We start from the raw sequence: 5,365 nt of genomic DNA, 5'->3' as shown, positions 1-5,365 counted from the left end.
ATTTATAAAAATATTTACTTAATCATGTGTAATTAAAATGTTCTACGTACCAAGTGGTACCAAATACTGAATTAAAATTGCAATCATTACTTTGACTAGCTGTGCTGGCATATATTTTATAAGCAATAAAACCTTGAAGAATATTGTGTACTAGGAGGCTCCGCCCCCTGCTCGCTAACGCTCGCCAACCCCCGAGAATTGCTACGCAATCCTATGTGTTTCACGCCGTGAACCATGGCTCGCTGCGCTCGCTCGCCAATGAACACAATGTTCTAGCACAAAGACATAGCATATTATCATCAAAGACATAGTAATTTATCATCAAAGACATAGTATTGTACTTATGTAGAAGAATTCTATCAATGTTCTTATTTGCTTTTAAAAAAGTGTATTAACTTTTTTTTTATATTGTACATGGTGAAAAAATCAAAACATTAGCTAAATGAGAAACATATTAGCAAAATAAATTATCGAATATTGCAGTTACTCACCTAAATTCAACTAAATATATATAATAAATTAGTTTTAGAAAAAAAATTTATTATTTAAAAATATAAACTTTAAACCCTAACTTTTCCTTGTGAGATAATAACCCTCAAAAAGTCTTTCATTTTCAAGAACATGAAAATTTGTTTTATCGCCAATTAATTAATTAATTCCTAATTCGCGATCGCAACGCTCGAGTACGCCGTCTAGCGGGAGCCTGTAAATATCGGACATTAATTTATCACGTTTTCATTTAGTTCCATCGAAATCATTGACTGAATCAGACGCCATTTTTTAGCAGCAAATAAGAAACAAAATTTCCCTAAGGAAAAGGCCGAAGAACTTGAAAAAAATCTCCAGAATATTAGTAAATCTTTCAGGAACAGAACACGCCAATCATTTGAAGAAAAATTCCGCAATAATTTTTAATTTCTATTATCAACAAACTTGCAACTGATGACTTCCGATTTCGGATACTGTTACAGATGTGTGTATTAAGGTAAAATGCATTTCTTCTGTCTTCAATTCATTACGAATTAAAGTGAAGTCAACATTGCTTTCGTCATTCCAGTGAATAAATATGAATTCAGAACATACAGAATTGTAATAGTTATAGCATATTCTTCTTCGTTATAGAATAGTATATATTTCTGTATCCATATAATTCGGAAAACAACAATAAAAAATTATCCAAGTTACTTGAAATAGTGCCATTTGTGCTGATTCTTAATTAATTTTAATCGCTTTCTTGGTAAGTATTTTTTAGTTTTGAAAGAATAAGTTCAACTAGAATTCAGCTATTCTGTTTTTAGCTACATATTCAATTTCATATCTATTATAAAATTTTGCTGTGTAGTATGTTATCTAAAAGTAATGAAGGGATAAACTATGTATCTATTATTTGAGAATAAAGTTTTCAAACAAGGAACTTACCATTTTGGAATTCTCCGGGAATTATAAATCAGGTAAGTGCAATGATTTTTACAATAAAAAATTTGACTGTAAATATTTTTTTTTTCATTTGATGATGGTTCTCTACAGAATGGTTTTTTACGTCTGATTAAGAACTATAAGAATAATAAAAAAAGAAACAATATGAAAGTTTTTATTTCAATGTAAAGAATTCTTGAAATCGTTTTTTTATCCTAAGAATTCTTTATTTTCCGTTTTTTAGTTTATAATTTTTTGATAAAAATTGTTCTCAAAATACTTTTTTTGAAAAATTAAATGGTATAACATTATGTGTTTATGTATACTTCTTGTATATTCCAATGTTTGAAGTAATATGATTCAGAAAAGTATGGAATAAAAATTCGGTACTTACTTATTAACGCCACCGCCGCTACAGATTTGGCGGTTTTTAAGTGCCGCTAATCTACACTTAAAATTTTTGCGACAATTCATAAAATAAAACACTTTATTTAAAATCAAAATAGTCAATCGGATTTCGGTGGAAAATGAGCCGATATAGAGTTTAGCAAAGATTCGAAACAATCATATCGCCATATGAACTCTGATAAATAAGATTCCAAATGAAATAACATTTCCAAAACGTACGTTTACCAAGATAAAGTTTTATGTTGTGGGAATTGGTACATTTTCGTTTTTTCGGTAAAATATTTCCCTCCTAAAAAAATACAATTGCATCTTGTTTTGTTTTTGGCAAATCCCAAAGACGAATTTTTGTAGCACTAAAAATGGCGACAAAAAAGAATTGTTCATTTGTTTTTGTTTCGTCAGCATTCTTTATTTTACGTTTCTTAGTTTCTAAATAATGATTTTTATTGAAACTTGAAATTTTTTGATAAAAATTGTTGTCAAAAAACTTTGTTTACAAAATTAAATTTCATAAAATTATGAGGCTTATGTATACTTTTTGTTCATTTTAATTTTTGAAGTAATATGATTCCTAAAACTATAGAATGTAAAGTTTAAATAGGCCTTTCATGTTATATCATTAAATTTAGTAAAACTATTTCTCGGGCATTAGGTTTTAACTCTTATAAGAATATGCATATTTTTTTCTGTTAATGTACAAATATTTTTCCGATGTGTTTTGGATATTCCTTCTCTAATAAAAAGAGATACCATTTTGTTTTCGTTTGCATAAGAAAGAATATCAAGCATTTTTCTTTTTTAAATTTAATTAGTCATAATAAAGAAGGAACGTTGCAATGCTACATGCTACATTAACGACGTCTCTAGAGTAACTGAATGACGGTTCATGTAGAAATCGCAGGTATGCGTCTCATACAACAACGCCCCCTATAGTTCGTTGTGATCGCGAATTGAGTTTAAATTAAATATTATCATGTTTTTAGGGCATGAATCTGAATTGAACAACGTGATAATGCTCACTCTGGTTATTGTTTCCGTTTTTAAAAGCGCTATATGTTGAGCCACCTCATGTGACATTTGCCATGTGACATTTTTAGCAGCAATCATTGGCCGATTTTCTAACGTTGCCATTCGGGGAGTTGTAATGAGGCTTTTTTTTTGGTGCCGTGTAAGAGAAATATATATATAGATGCTTCAAACACTTAGAAAGAGCTTCGATATCATGAGACGTAAGAACAAGCATACGTTTTTTCCCAGTAGCAGAAATTACGGAGTGAATCTGAAGCACTATCTTAATAAATCTAAATTTGTCTACAACCTCAATGAAGTTAGACTGAGATTATAGTAAAAATTCATCAAATATGGCATACAAGAAGCAAAATTTACAAATCTTTTCCTTGCTGACCTTCAATGAAAGGAAAGAAATGACAGTGAAACCCATAAACAGTTTCTCAGTTATTTTGTAGTGTTTCTATGTTGAATAAAGATTACTGCTTGATTATTTTAAACAAGAAAAACATTAAAAACTGCATAAAATTTATTTTCTTCTGAGAGGTCTACATAAATAACAAGAATCACGTCACATGCTGATGCATGTTATTTACTTTTTGTCCATATTGTGCGTCGAAGTTAGACGGATAATCCACGCAATTTTACTTATTTAAACAAAATATTTTCAAAAATTTGTATAAAATTTTTTATAACATTTTACACGGAGAAAGAAATTGTGTTAAAATTATTATACTATATGGTAATGACATTTCTGGGGAAAATAACATATTTCTTGTTAATAAAACCAAATTAGTCAGTAATAACACAATTTATTTGTTCATGCGGTAACATGCGGTAATTTCTCTGTTCATGCGGTAACAATTTAACGAAAATTCTGGTTTTCAATATTATAGCTCTTAATACCGCACATTTAGTAAAAAATACAAACTGAAAATGAAATTTAACTGAATAAATATTACTTATGCCATGCTTTGAAAAATAATGATAAAATTACCGAATTTTATCACATACTACAAAACCATATTTTATTGTTGATTTTACCAAAATCATTACCAAAGAGCTTCGGTAAAAATTAGTGAGCTTTTTGATGTTCCTACAGAGGTAAACTTTACCATATTTCGTGGTTTTAATCATTAATTTTTTTTCTCAGTGTACATATAAACTTAAGAGCACATTTCTTCTTTTTTCTTTCATTTTTGCAATAGTTCGCGATGTTAAAGATAAAAAAAACTTGTTTACGTTATAGCTTTCTTCTGGAAAAAGTATAAAAGTATTCTCAATTTTTAAAAATGCAAACTGTGCAAAATATTCTTGTCTTTAACTTTCCATTAGGCAGTAGTAGAGCTCGGTACTAATTCGGTGTTTCGAATAAGTGGAATCGCTGACTTGATTAATTTATTCGACTATTCAATAAGACATTTTAAAATTAATTTGAAATTGAATATAATATCACAATATATATCACAATATTATATATATATATAATATATATATCGATAGTTATATTATATATCACAAGCCTAAAATATTCATTAAATTTTAAAACAGTTAAATTCAATATTTAAATTACTGTTTTTATCGGAACAAATGTAAATTGAAACCAATTTCAGTGTTTAAAATTTTGAACTGAAAATTAAAATTATTTCTACTCAGTAAAGAATTAAAAATTAAATTTTAAATAATTATTAAATCTGGATAATTTTTGAAGTCTTTTTTTAAAAAATATGTTCTTGTAATTTTTCGAATTCTCATAGAGCAAATATCACAAACGCTACCTTTATTTCAGATTATTTTATAATTTTGTTTTAACACTTTTACCAACAAAAAAAAACTAAATACCACTAAATGCATAAGTTGAGGAGATTTATTTGTTTTTGCTTGTGCAACAGCACTTATTTACTTTTTTTCAGTAGTGGTAAAGAGAATGATGCTATTGCCAATAGTATGAAGAAAGTAATACTAATCATTTTAGTTACAACGAAGCAGTTGGCAAGAGCACGATGTGCTCATGCTGTTTCCTCAACCTATACCATCCAGACTTGGGTACAAAATTTCGAAACCATTGGTTTGACAGTAAATAAGAGAGAAAGTGATGAAAAAAACAGTGCGTACAACTGAGAACATTGATGCATCAAGAGTAGTAATGAAGAACGGGTAATGGACAATGTTACAGATATGCACTTGGCAAGACTTGCCAAATGCATATGGAAAACAAAGAATTTTTCAATTTAAAAACTAAATGTTTTTAGGTTTACCGTGTGTTCTAGTGTATTTAAAACTAATCATTCATTCTTGATAACATGTTTAAAACCATTTTATTCACTGCCACACCATGTATTTAATGATTTAGGGATTATTGAATTAAGCATACTGTATTATCAATACATTTATTATATATCTGGCATTGATCCAAATGATGATTTCATTCCCTAAAGGAAATAACTCGTTTAATATCCATCACCTTGATGATTCGATTTACTCAACTCCAATCAAGAATGCAGATTTTAAAAAAACACTAAAACTTTTCATT

Source organism: Parasteatoda tepidariorum, chromosome 3 (genome assembly GCF_982258835.1).
Source record: "Parasteatoda tepidariorum strain Cologne lab strain chromosome 3, Ptep-v5.0, whole genome shotgun sequence".
Classification (NCBI taxonomy): Eukaryota; Metazoa; Arthropoda; class Arachnida; order Araneae; family Theridiidae; genus Parasteatoda; species Parasteatoda tepidariorum.
This window is presented reverse-complemented; position numbering follows the sequence as displayed.